Source organism: Cavia porcellus, unplaced genomic scaffold, assembly GCF_034190915.1.
Source record: "Cavia porcellus strain 051 isolate PalLab524CR breed Dunkin Hartley unplaced genomic scaffold, mCavPor4.1 scaffold_8, whole genome shotgun sequence".
Lineage (NCBI taxonomy): Eukaryota > Metazoa > Chordata > Mammalia > Rodentia > Caviidae > Cavia > Cavia porcellus.
Window position 1 is genome coordinate 24,775,809 of NW_026947491.1, and position 14,927 is coordinate 24,790,735.

Below are 14,927 nucleotides of genomic sequence, written 5' to 3' on the forward strand. Positions count from 1 at the left end.
AACAGCATTGTGGTTTTTATAATGAAATACAATGTAAGTGGATGATAATTCTGAGGTGAAATCATTTCTAAGAGGCAAGTTTGCCAAGGCTCTGCTGTGTGCACTTATCTACACTTACACAAACACAGGCCTGATGCTTGCACAGCGCCCATTCATTCCCTCATCCCTCATTGATGCTGCCAAAAATAGTCATTGCCTGCCCAGTACCTGTCAGGAGATGGAGTCCAAACATGGACAGGCAAAGCCTAGTTCTCTCAAAATTTATTATATACGGTGGCCATCAGATGTGTGTTTACGGTACACACCCCATGCCACAGTGGCTGCAGGAGCTGGCATTAGTGGTGGCCTTGGGAAGCATGCTCTGGGACACAGGGGCATTTGGGTTGTAGTGTGCAGTAGAGCTCTTGGCTTGTAGGTATTGGGGAGCAGTGTTGCCAGATGGCGTATACTGTGCCAGTAACCCTGCAGTTAGTTTAGAGGGGTCGCCCTGCATCCTGCTTGACTTTTGAGTCCTTATTGGGATGCCACCAAGGTGAGAAACCTACTTATAATTATCCCAGCCTGGACGCTGTTTTACAGGTCATACACAGTATCTCTTGGACAGTTTTGACATACATTGAATATTCCAGAAGTGTAACTCATATGGAAGACTACTGTGTTTTGTTAGAAACCCAACTACATAACCTATGATTCTATTAAAGTGTTACAGTGTCATCCTTGTGAGTGACACATGACTCTTTAAGACTGTATTCAGAAGCCCCCATGATGACCAAGTGCTCACACAGATATGTGAAATCAGTTTTCAAATGAACATTACTTTCCCTTTATTACTTTTATGCTTGAATAGTATATTGATTTTTAAAATTCATGAGTAAATATAGGTTATTCTAGATATGAAACTTCATTTTTGGTTGGATTTTAGAAGAATGTAAACAATACTAACCTAGACGGAAAGCCGCACTGCCTCCTCTCTGGTGTCTGTGAATGCCTTTGATGACATCACTCAACAGCATTCTTCATGTCTTTGCTTGCTTCATGGGTTAGGCAGAAGTGCTTCCAAATGCCCTCTTCTAATGCCTGGCTGTAGAAGACAGCAGGTCAAAGAGAAAAGCAGAAGGTTAACAGGGTGTAGACAGCATGACTGCTCACTCCTGTGTCGTTTTTGGCTGCACAGTACTGAAAACTTGTAGCAATCTGATGTGTGGATAACTAGAAGACCAAACTCAAGGACACTTTTAGGACAAGTATAAAAAAGATGCTGTGGAGCTAGAATTGTGAGAAAGAACCCCAAGGTGCGGTAGCTCAGAGACTCCAGGGGGTGATCGGGAAAGCCCATGGTACTGCGTGTGAAATTAGTCTTTTCTCCAGCACTGTTTGCCCTGCTTGCATTCTTCTGGCCGAGGTACGGAGGAGTTGGTTCTGCATGCAGACTTATGCATCTTTAGAGGATCTTGCAGCCTCTCAGTGGCCCCCCGGACACTCTGCACACCAGGAACATGATGTTAGCTGGCATTTTTCTGCTAAGTTCTCTTTCCCAAAAGGTGGGAACTACACTGGCCAGCCAGGAGACCTTCCTGATGTTTGGGGATAGACAGTGAGCCTTGGCGGCCTTCATTTTACTCAGCCATTAGTTAGGTTTGAGTTTGATAAGCAGGTGCAGACTGGGACCAGGGAAGGTGAGCATCAAGTGAACCGCCTGGGAAGACCTTGCTGGAACCTTCACCAGCTCTCGGACAACCAGGCCGCTTGACCCACAGGAAGTGACAGCCATGCAAGTCACTGAGCTCCTGCTGCCTAAGCTGCATGTGGCTTTCTTAAAAAGAAGTCTGATTTAACTTGTCTCAAAAGAGTTTATCTTTTGTCTATTTCTTTAACTGTTGAAATCTCAGCTCTGCAGAACCAAATGCTTTTCCAGTTGTAAAGCTGGATTTGATTGGATCCTTCAGATAGTGAAATTGGAACTGACACAGCTGCCCTGACCAGAACCCTGTGTCATGACCACATGCATCCATCAGGACTTTTTGGAGGTTGCCTCTGTGTGAGAGGTCAGTTGTCCGGGTAGCTGGTTTAAGATGACCAGAAGATTTTGTCAAGGCCTCCAAATTGTCTCAAGTGCCAATTAATTACAGTCAAAATGGACTTAATGAAAATTCAAACAGGGGCCTGAGAAGAGCAAGGCTCCATATCCTATTACCAAAGCCAGCCAGAGTCTCTATAACACTGTATATTAAATCTTTATAATCAGCTGCCTTGTGAGTCTTGGTGCTGTTTCAGTATTTTCATTGCAGTGATTACTGACGGTCTGCAGGCCAGCTCAAGCTGGAGGGATCTTTCCCTTGATACATTTCCATAACATCTCTCATCAGCTCACGAAAGCTTGTTGTGAAGGGAAGAACTAATCTATTGCAGCCTTGCTGCGTCATGCCAGGAAACTTGTGTTTCTTTTAGATACTTTCATAAAGACAGTTCACTTCTTAGGGAGAGCTTTTGCTCCTTCAAACTAAAAAACAATACAGCTAAGAGATGCGCTCCTGCAGATGCTTTCCCAGTGCATCCTGGGAGTGGAGGCCCATTGTCCGGACTGACACCAGTGAGGAGGTATCACTTCACACAACGGACTTTCATATGTGTACGCAGATGAGTATTTACATGTGTGCACTGTTGCGAAAAGAATGTGCCAGAACTTTTAAAAAGGAGAACTGGTGTCTGCATACCCTTGAATGACACTGTTTCCAGTCCTCATTCCACATCTGCTGGCCACCCAGGTTCCTTGCCTGGAGACTGTTACGGGGCTGGGCACTAGCAGTGCAGAGAATCACGCAGGTGTCCCTGAGCTAGCCCAGGAGAGAAGCAAAGAAACAAGTGAGATTTCTCTGTGGTGTACAGGAGGCCCAAAGCTGACTGATACCCACCGTTTTGAAGAACACAGTTGGTTTGCTCTGGATGCTGGGGCAGGAAGGCAAGCACACTTATCAGAAACCAAACAGTCCAGCGTCAGGTGAGCCAGCTGCAGGGAAGGTGGCTTTCCTTGCCAGGGCCAGGCTCTGGGAGACACCTGCGGCCTGGCCGTGCACACTGTGCACACCGTGCCCTCATCGCCGGCCAGCTCCTCACCTTGTGCTTCCCCCAGCGGCTCATCTGTGATGCTTTCATCGTCCCTGGCTCTGCTGTGTCTCCCTGGCCCCAGCCGCACTTGGCATCTGCTCTCACAGACCCTGTCTCAAGATCAACACCTCCTCCCCTGGCTCAGCCTTCTCAGCTCAGCCAATTATCTGGGGCTCCACCCTGCTGCCCTCTGCCCAGCTTCGCATCTGGTCTCCGGGGTGGGCGCCAGCTCACACTGGCGGGCGCACCCTTGCTCCCCGCTCTGGCTTTGGTCTGGTTTCACTCCGTTTGTTCCTTCCTCGGCCCCAGTTCACCCTTTTTCTGCCATTTTGAAAGAAAACCCAGTGCTTGAGTACTTAATAAAACAAACTGACAAACAGATCACGAAGCCAAAATCTAGACTAAAAATAAAGCAAACCCGAAATCTAGAAAATCTTTTGCTCTTGTTTCTCCAGGTCCAAAACATGAAGGGGCACACGGCGAGGGGCACTGTGGGACAAACTGTGGTCCCTGCCCACGTCAGGCGCTAGTGGCAGGCATCCCCTGAGGCAGTTTTAGGGTACCTTCTCTCAGTGCTGCCCATAGCCATGTAATGTTAGTCATATGTATAGCTGTATTTTCTGCTGCTTATGTTTTAAAAAGTAAAGAGAAAATAAAATTACTTTAGAGTGTGCTTTATTTAACTCAAAACATTCTTACTGAAAACTACTGTATAAAATTATTTTTGAGATGCTTTATTTTACTTTCAAAGCCTTTTACTTTCTAACCTGTGTATGGATCAAATCAGATGCTAAATTTTCAACCTGATGCAGTGGAGCCTTGCTAAGAGGGTGCTACAGGCATAAGGGCTGAATTAAAAGCCCTGGACCTTGGCTTCTCCACTAAAAGTTGCTCAGAGAGGCTTTACAGATGTATAGACCTAGCAGAAAGTTTCTCCCCACCGGACATAACCCAGGAACAGCCTCCCCTCACAGCCTGTGTGTTCCCAGGGAGACTCACACATGTGGAGGGCTGGGTGCAGAGCTGGGCCAGGCGAGGTAAAGATGGCTGGGTCTGAGAGCACAGCCTTTTTACTCATAGTCCAAAGGGCCCTGGGGTGCTGCTGTGTGAAGAGTGCATCTGGTCCCAGCCCCTTCCTCTCTGGGGCTCTTTCTTTCTCTTCTGCTTCCCAGCTGCCATGGAGCGGCCAGCCTCCCTCCTTCACACCTTTTCTGCATGCTGTTTCTGCTTCAACACAAGATCAAAAACAGTGCAGTCAGCTGACCATAGACCGGAAGTTCCACAACTATGAGCCAAAATACACCTTTCCTTCTTTAAATTGTTTCCTCAGCCATTGTATCACAACAGTGGGAAGCTAACACAAGGCCCCCACCCTGGGCTGGGGCTGAGCAATGACTTCTGTGAGGTGGGATAGACAGGGTAGAGCCTGATTCCCCACCTCTGGCCTGTGAGGTGCTATCAAAGGGACTGGTTTTTCTCAGTGCACAGGGAACAGCATTGTTTAGATGCCTGGGGGCTGCTGACAGCACAAGAACACGCAAGAGTTTTGCTCCGCAGGGACAGCTCCCTGAGGTCAGAAGACAACGTAGTACCTGAAGCCTCCATCCTGGAGGTAGAGAGAAGAGCAGTCTGTTTTAAGCATTCTAGCCTTTGTATATTGCCCAAGGGACCAGTTGCTGCCTCCTGTCACTGATGAAAACTGCCACAGTTTGGAAACCTGAGCCATGCATCTTGCTGGTACTTACACAGCTTGAAAAGACTAGGAGATTTCTTACATTCAAGGCTTCTCCCCAAAGACGGAGGGAAAGGTGTCCAGTGTGCATGCCTCATTCTGCCTACAATCCAGGAGCTGGGCACCCAGGAATCCAAGAAATCAATGGCTCTTGAGAAAAAGAAAAGAGATAATAAATTGGACTCCTTAGAAATTTATGTGCACAAATCCAGTGGCATGTTGAAAGGAGGAGGTGTTAGGTCTTGCCCTGCTGAAGCTGGTCCATAAAAATGGGTCTGAACAGCTGTTCGTTCAAGAGATACAGATATCCACACAAAGCCACAAGGAACACAAAGAACTGGGGAGAGATCATTCACTCAGAGAAAAACAATCTATTAACCAACTCTAAGGAAATGGAGAGGATGAATTACCTGACAAGGAACTAAAAGTAATTGAAAGAAACAATGAGGCATAAAAGAACACGGACCACTAAGTGAAATCAAAACAGTACCTGCACAGAATGAGAACATCAACAATGAGAAACTATTAAAAGCAGAAAAAAACCAAACAAATTCTGGAGCTGAGGAATGCAACAACTGAGCTGAGAATCCCACTGAAGGGCTCAATAGAACACACACCTAGGCAGAAAAAGTCAGTGAAACCAAGGCAGGACATTAGAGATTATCCAGGCAGTAGCTGGGAACGAAGGAGTGAAAGAAAATCTATTGCGCTTAGGGACATCATCAAGTGAACTAATATCTACATTATGTAAATTGCAGAAGGAGGAGCCAAAGAGGGCAAGGCACAGAAAGCTTATTTAAGCTGGAAACTTACCAAACCTGCAAAGACGTATGTTTTCTTTTTTTTCCCCCCTCAGTACATGTTTATGGTAATGAGTACATTCATTGTGGGTAGTTGGTGCATGTTAATAACATATCACAGTTCTTATCTCCTTTCCCCTCCACCAGCTCCTCTCTCCATCACTTTGTCCCTTTCCTATTTGAGGAAGATTTATCTCCCTGTTTCTTATTGTCTATATTTTATTTTACCCTTTAATTTATTTATACCTTGGGTTTCTCATATAAGAGAAGCCATAAGATACTTAAGTTTTATATCTGATTTCATTTAACATTATGAATTTGAGGTATGCCTGTGTCCTGCAAATGATTCAAATTTATCCTTCTTTGTAGCACAGTAGTATTCCACTGTGTATAAATACTGCTATGTTTTTATCTATTTATCTGTTGATGGATCTACAGCCCACTTCCAACATTTAGTTATTATGAACTGTGCTCCTATAAACATGGGGATACATATATCCTATAACAATCTTTGGGAAAGATGTCTACTAGGGGAATAGTTGGGTCAAATGAAATTTCTGTGCTTAAGTTTTTGAGGAATCTTCACATTGATTTCTATAGTGATTGTACTAGTTCACCTTCCAACCAATAATGTAGAAGAGTTCCTTTCTCCCTGCAGCCTCACCAGCATTTGTTATTACTTGATTTCTTGGTGATGGCCACTCTCTAGAGTGAGATAGAATCTTGCATTTCTCTAGTGACCAGAGATGTTGACCGCTCTTTTATGTACTGTATTTATTAGTCATTTTTACGTCTTCTGAGAAGTGTCTATTCATTTCAGTTGCCCATTTTTTATTTTCAGAGGTACAAATTTTTGTCAGTTCTTTGTATATCCTGAATTTTAATCTTTTTTGTCTCTCTCTCTGTCTGTCTCTCTCTCTCCTAGGTATGGCAGGCAAAAATATTTTTACAATCTTATAGGTATTTGTTTCATTCAGGTGGTTGTTACTTTTGCTGTACAGGTGCTTTTTAATTAGATGTAATTCCATTTCTTGATTCCTGATGCTATTTCTTATGCAACTGGAGTTCTGTGCAGAAAATCCTTGCCTATGCCTATGTTTCTAAGAGTTTTATTTAATTTATCTTAGACCAGGTTAAATGTTTCTGTTTTAATATTTAGATCTTTGAATTATTTTTATTTTAGTTTTGTATGTGATGAGAGATATGGTCTAGCTTCAGTCATTTATGTTTGAATAACCATTTTCCCCAACACCATTTGCTAAAGAGGGTATCTTCTCCCTAGTGCATGTTTTGGCAGTTTGGTCAAAGATTGATTTCAAAATATATCTGTATTCACCCTCTGTATTCTCCTGAGGTCCACATACCTGCTTTTGTGCCACTACCATGCTGTTTTCATCAGTGTTGCTTTGTAATATAACTTGACCTGGGGATCTAATGCTCTTTCTTTACTTTTTTTTTTTTTTTACCCAGGATTTCTTTTTCTATTCTGAGGCTCATCTCATGGCTCTATATGAATTATAGAATTGTTTTCTATAGTTCTGTAAGGGATTTTTGTTTTTTGCATCGTGATTGTGATTGTATTGAATCTATATCAGTTTTGAGAATATGTCCATTTTCATAGTGTTGGTTCTGGCTGTCCAGGAACAGAGGATGTCTTTCCATTTTCAAATGTCCTTTCATTTCCTTTATAAGAATCCTGTACTCATTGTAGAATCTTACATTTTCTTGGTTAGGTTAATGACTAAAAATTTAATTTAATTGATGCCATTATGAAAGATATTGCTTTCCTGCTTTCTTTCTCAGTGAGTTCATAACTAGTATACAAAATCAGTATTCATTTTTGTGTGTTGACTTTGTATTTTGCTTCATATGAAGTTTGGTTATTAATTCTAGGTGACTTTTGGTGGAATGTTTTTGTCTTCTATGTAAAGGATCATGTCATATACAAATGATAATTTGACTTCTTTTCATATATATATATATATATATATATATATATATATATATGTAAAATTCCTTTTCTTTGTCTTGTCTGATTTGTCTGGTTTATACACAGGAATGACATCAGTAGACATACTTGTCATTCCTGATTTTTAGCAGGGAAATTTCAGTTTTCCTCCATATAACAGCATGTTGGCTATTGGTTGGCTACAGGAATAAGTCAATGCCTACCATTAATATAAAATTCACAGTGTGACTTACCTCAATTACTCAATCAAATGACTCAGACTGGCAGAATCAAGAAATGAAATCCAACAGTATGCTATATATAGGAAGCACACAAGAAACTTATAGACTATAAAAAAAATCAAAGAATGGAAAATAATCTATACAACAGGAACCTAGAAATAAACAGCTATAGCTATCCAATATTCAAACAAAGTGGATTCAAGTCAAGACTGATCAAAGGATATAAAGAAAGTCACTACATATTGGTTAAGAGAATAGTTCAATAGGAAGAGATAACAAGATATGTGCACTGAAAAATGGTCTGTGGTGCACTCAATTTCATGAAATAATACTATAGTTCATAAAGAATTAAATGCATAAATGCAAATATAATGGGTGCTGTCAATATCCAAGTGATCACAAATAGACTTGGACAAAAAATCAACAAAGAAATATCACAGTTGAATAAAACCACCAACTTAGAAAAACAGACAAAATAAAACAAAAACAAAAACAATAAACCAAGAAAAAATTTCAATGTTAAGTAAAACCTTTGAGCAGCTAGATTTAACAGGTATCTATAGAGTACTCCACTCAACAACAGAATGCAGATTTTTCTTAGCAGCACATGAGACTTTCTTCAATATAGACCACATATTAGCCAAAAAATCAAGATTAAGTGTAAAAGAACTGAAATTATACCATGCATATTATCAAATCATAGCACAATTAAACTAGAAATAAATGACAAAAATTATGTGAATGCATGGAAGTAAATAAACCATAGGTGACAGAAGAAATTAAGGAATAAATAAGACAATTTCTAGAGCTAAATGGCAATGTGTTGGGGACCAAGCCATGTAAGGGTTAAATTGCTGACCACAGAGCTCTGCAGATAAGATAACATCACAGCTGAGGCAGCTGAGGACTTGAGCTCTTGCTCTTTATTCTAGGGCAGTCACTGTCAGCCTTAGAGATAAGACAGTTGTCTTAATTGGTAACATTTACTGCTGGAAAAAATCTTTGTTCTAACTTCTCAAGGTCTTACTAAGTTTTCCACCTTTACCTCAGATTTTTCCTTCACTTTCTCTCATGCTTCAGGAGCATGTTTGAAATCTAGTAAATAATGGTTGTCCAAAAAAGTCTTTGTCTTCACTCCAAGAGAATTCTGATCTTCCAGGACCCCACGAGCCATACTACTTGTGTCTTTTATTTAAGTCTTCACTGTACACTTGTTTTAGGAATCAGGAACCCAGCCAAGTTCCTGATAACAATGTCATTGCAATGTAACAGAACCTATGATACAAAATGCAATCAGTCCTAAGAGATAAGTTTATAATTGTGAATGCCCACCTCACAAAAAGAGTAAGCCCAAGTATATAACTTAATTATGCAGCTCGAGGTCCTAAAAAACAAAAACAATCCAAATCCATATTAGTTCACTGAGGGAAATTATAAAAGAAGGGCAGCATTCAATAAATAAGACCAAAAAAATATAAAAATTAATGAATTGAAGACTTGATTATTGAAATACTATGCAAAAATAGACAAATCCTTAGCAAACATAATGAGAGAGAGAGAGAGAGAAAGAGAGAGAGAGAGAGAGAGAGAGAGAGAGAGAGAGAGAGAGAGAGGTGGGCGGAGAGAACCCAAACTAATAGTATTAGAAATGAAGAAATTGACATCAGAATAGACACTGACAAAATAAAAAACATTATTAGCAATTACTGTATGACAATAAATTGGAAAATTCAACAAAATAGATTCTTAGATACATGTGAATTACCAAAAGTGAACCAAGAAGATTGAAAAACTCTGAATAATAGACAATGAAATTGAAATAATAATTAAAAAACCTACCAGCTAAGAAAAGCCTAGGTCTGGTTGCATTCAGTGAAAAACTTCAGGAAAAATCTAACACCTAAAACTCTGTCTTAGTTACTTGTCTCTCATGGCTAGAACAAAATATCTGACACCCAAAGTTAAAAGAGGAAAGGTTTATTTAACTCACAGTTTGTGGAGGTTTCAGTCCATAACTATCTGTCTCCAAGGAAGAGTGGCATAGCTAGGAGCAATAGTTCAAGGTGGCAGAAGACAGCAAAAGCAGAAAGAGCAAAAAGGAGGGAGAGTAAGTCTCTTTTCCTCCCTTATATTATAAGCAGGCCACTTACTCTAGGTTGGGTGTAGCACTCACACCATCTCCCTGCCCTCCTCTTGCACAGGCTCAAGATGTTTACACAGTGAGGAACCTGGTCCTATTCTGAGTCACTTAAACTTCTAAACTTCTCAAGTTGACACAATGAATCAATCATTACAACATCCTAGAGCATAAACAGCTGCCTTAGGGCAATTCTGCTATACCCCAGGATGTGGAAGTGCTGAGCTACTTAGTTAAGCTTCTGAACTTCTCCAGTTGGCACAATATGTCAGCCATTACAAACTGTTTAATAAAACTGAAAAGGAAGGAATATTCTCAAAGTAATTCCTGGCAGTTACTATTACTCTGATTCTAAAACCAGACAAGAATGTAACCAAAAAAGAAAACTATAGATCAATGTTTTAAATAAATATGGATGCTAAAATCTTCCATAAGATACTGACAAACAGTATGCCAAATTGTTCAACATACGCATATCAATATATGTAATACATCATATAAACAGAAACAAGGTAAAAATAACATGATCATTTCAAAGTGTTTTCTGGACATAGAAGACAAGGGAGTTGACAAGTTTTAACTCCCTTTCATGATAAAAACTGATAAAAACAAGATGTAGAAGGACCTTATTTCAATTTGATAAGAGCTATTTAGGACCAAACTATGGCCAACATCATCTTAATTGGGGGAAAACTAGAAACTTTCCTTTAAAGTCAGGAACAAGACATAAATGTCTACTATCTCCATTCCTGTTCAACATAGTACTTGAAACATTAGATAGAGCAAGCAAGGAAAAGAAACAGAAGGCCATATGTGTAGGAAAGGAAGCAGTCAAATCATCATTTGATGATGATAACATCTTCTACATAGAACACAAAAAAAGAATCCACCAAAAAGCTCTTGGAATTAATAACCAAATTCAGTGAGGTAGTGAAATGCAAAATTAACACAAAAAAAATCAGTAGCTTTTTTGTATACCAAGAGTGAAGCCAGTGAGAAAGAAGCCTGGGGGAAAAATGCCATTTACAATAGCACCAAGAAACAGTAAATGCTTAGGCATTAACTTCACTAAGGAAATGAAAGACTTCTAGAACAAATACTATAGTACTCTTAAAGAGGAAATTGAAGAAAACATCAAAATGAAAGCATATCTCCTAGTCCTAGAAAGGCAGAACACATATAGTCAAAATCACCATACTTCCAAAATTGATAACCATATTTAACACAATCCCAATCAAAACCCCATCATCATTCCTCACAGAAGAGAAGAAAACAACCAACACAATTTCGTATGGAACCAGAGGAGACACAGAATAGTAAAAAGCAATCCTGAATAACAAGAACACACTGGAAGCATTACAATGCTGAACTTGAAACCATATTGCAAAGCTATAGTGATTAAAAACAGTATGGTACTGACATGAGGAAAAAGGAACAGAAGAGATAATGAAGAAATATCTTGGGGCACAGTCAGTATCTGATCTCTGACAAAAGGTCAAAAAATACACTGGTGCAAAGATATCCTTCTTAATAAACATTGGGAAAACTGACCATCCACATGCAGATGATTGAACTTAGACTCACATCACTCATCATGTACTAAAGTTAAAATGAATCAAAGAACTAAGTGTTAAAACAGAATCACTGAACTATTGCAATATAAAATATTAAAAAAATTTTGAAGTTATAGGCATAGGCAAGGACTTTCTGATAAAACCTCCAGTTGCAGTGGAAATAATTCAAAGAATCAACAGATGGAGTCATAAATGAAAAGGCTTCTGCACAGCAAAAGAAGCGATCAATGAAAAAAATACCCTAGAGAATGAAGCGGGGGATACCTTCTGTTCTTAAGAAACAGGGCTAATGTTTTGGCTACTTTTCTCTTGTTGCTGAGACAGAATACCTAACATCTAAAATTAAACAAGGACAAGTTTATTTAGCTCACAGTTTGTGTAGGTTTCAGTCTCTAATTAACTGGCCCCAAGCCAGGGTGCCCTGGCAAAGGGGCAACAACTCAAGGCAGTAGAAGCAGCAAGAGCAAAAGAGGGCACAGCGAGCCTCTCTCCTTCCCTTGTGTTGTAAGCAGGCTATTCTTTCTTCCCTTTGGGGATATTTTGTCTCAGCAATGATAGAAAAGTTGCTAAGACAACTAATAACTAAAATACACAAAGAACTCAAAAAATTAGACCCTCTCCAAATAAAAGGCCCAATCAAAAAATGGGGAAGTAAAATGAACAGACACTGCACAAAAGAAGTATGAATGGCCAATCAATGCATGAAGATGTGCTAACATTACTGGCCAGTACAGAAATGCAAATTAAACAACCCCGAGATTCTATTTTACCCTAGAAAGAGTGGCCATCATCAAGAAATGAAATAATAGCAAATGCTGGGGAGGGTGAAAAGAAAAAGGAATTCATCTACACCGTTGGTGGGGGTGCAAACTGGTGTAACCACTATGGAAATGAGTATGGAGACTGCTCAAAAACTACAACTAGAAATTCTATCTGATCCAGTTGTCCTCTTTGTAGGAATCTTTCTGGCAGATTTAACCACTTAACAGTTTATCCCAGGGGGCATTTGGGTCACATTTGTTTATGTCCTGACTGTCTTGAGTGTCATTTCAACCAGTTGATTCTTGTTTGCACAAGATACATTCATATATCTGTTTATTTGCTTTGTGTCAAATTTTTGCAGATTTTTTATTCAGAATGTTGTATTTGCTTTTGATGTTTGCTTTCAGTGAAATCTAATAATACGTTCTGGTTATTTCTTTTATTAGTTCATGTTTATTCTATTTTGAAAAATAACCTATAATTTTGTGGTATGATCTCTAAAATTCTTATCATAAGTACATTAGACACACTTTTTATAGTTCTCCAGAACTCAGTGGTACTCTTTTAGGATACAAAACCAGTATCTCTGGGACACTGAGGGCAGGAACGAAGGGCCTAAAGAGCTGCAAGAGAAAACCTGATAAAAGGAGAAATGTTAGCAGATCATGGAGGAAGACTCTGGGTTATGAAATGGAAAGGCAAAAAAAAAAAAAAAGGTCTGCTTTTCGTGATACAGAAATGATAGAATGCAAAAGAAGAAACAAAGCTAAACAAATTCCAGCAGTGACTGCTGACTAAGATAATTCTATGGATGTTGGTGACAGAGTTGACCAACATCTAACAGCTATCCTATAACCAAAAGGAGAGAAAAAATTTATTATAAAATATTTATAGACTTTCTGGACCAATCAATAGGAACTTGTTTATTGCTTATGCAAAACAAGGGGGTTAATAATCACTTACAATTTAGATGGAGTCTAGTGGACCAAATAATTGAAAAATGTGAGATAGTGAAAATGCTGCCCATAATTGTCTTCAGCATTACACTCTGGTGGGAGGCATTTATAGAAATTATGCTACCCACAGAAAAAAAGGAAGGCTAATATGATAGTGTAAAGTGTTGAGTTCAAAGAAAGACATAACATAAAAAGAATTCAGGAAGAGACTAGATACTACTGTCCTGGTTGTAATTGTTGTACTCTACTCAAAAAACAGGGCCCCATGATGAAAAACGGGGCAAGATGTCTTTTTAAAAGAAGCACTTTTATTTTAGCTGGCCCAGCGACACAGTGCAGATGGAATTTGCAAAGCTGTGCAACTGAGTTAGAGTTTTGACTGACTTTTATAGTTCATTTATGATTAGCTCATTGATCATTAAGTACATAGTGATGAGAAACAGAAATAAGGTGGGCCTTTGTTCCCCTTTGCTTGAGGTAAGAGGCATTTCACAGTGGGTGGTTAGCCAATTCATAGCCCTTGGTCTACCAATTCCAGGAACATTTGTCTCTCATGAAGGTAACAATAGTTGACACAGCATCATTCGTCTCTTACAAGGGGAACAAAAGTTGACATAGCACACAGGTCACTAAGGTGGGCGGGGATGATGCATTACAGAACAGCAGAATGACGTGGTCAGTTAATTTATAACTATGTGGTTGGTGCTTGGTTACTAGGGTAATGAGCTCAGTACAGATTGACAATATTACTAATAACTATCTTTTGAAGTAACTATTTTTGTTAATTATCTTTTAATCAATTATTTTAATTTTTAGCATCTTATAACAGTAATGTTGCCTCATATATTGAATATTATAAGTCATACACAGAAAAATTATTGAATATTGATAAAAACTACCATTTTTATATTTCTTCACATCATTTTATAAAAATTAAGGAAGAAAATGCAATTTTTGGTTATCCTGTATTTAAATAATTGAACTGGTATGTGGTTAAAAGCATTATATTATAGTGATTTATGCATACCCATGTTTATAGCAGTAGAATTCAAAATATCTAAATCTTGTAAGCAACCTATAAGTTCATCAACAGATAGCAAATAAAAAATATATTGTATTTATACATGACAGAGTACTATACATGTTCATGGAGTACTATATCATAAAGACAGTGAACTTATGCACTTAAGCTCATGCACCTTGAGTCCATAGGTTAAGTAAAATAAATTAGACATGCAAGTTTGCATGATTTCTCTTGTATGGAAAACCCAAATTATAAAATAAAGAGTGAAATAAAATTTAGGTAATAGAAAGGAGAGATAGATCTTCCTAAGATATCAAGTTGATTAAGAGATAGAAGAGAGGGTGAGAGGGAAATAGGATGAAAAAGGAATTAAGAGGTGTCATGTATTTGTACCTGTTACAGTTTTTGTCCCTCCAAAGCCTCATGCAGCCATGGCGTGGACTTCTAGAGTTTGAGATTGATTCATGGTCCAGCGCTGGGATTATGAGTGTGAGTGCTATATCCGCCTTAGGATTGGTGGCCCGCATACAATACAAGGGACAGAAAAATCCTTCTCTCATGTTCCTCCCTTTTTGCTGTTGCTTTTGCTGTCTTCTACCACCATGCACTTTGCCTTCTGCTATGGCACCCTGCCTGGGAGCTAGCTG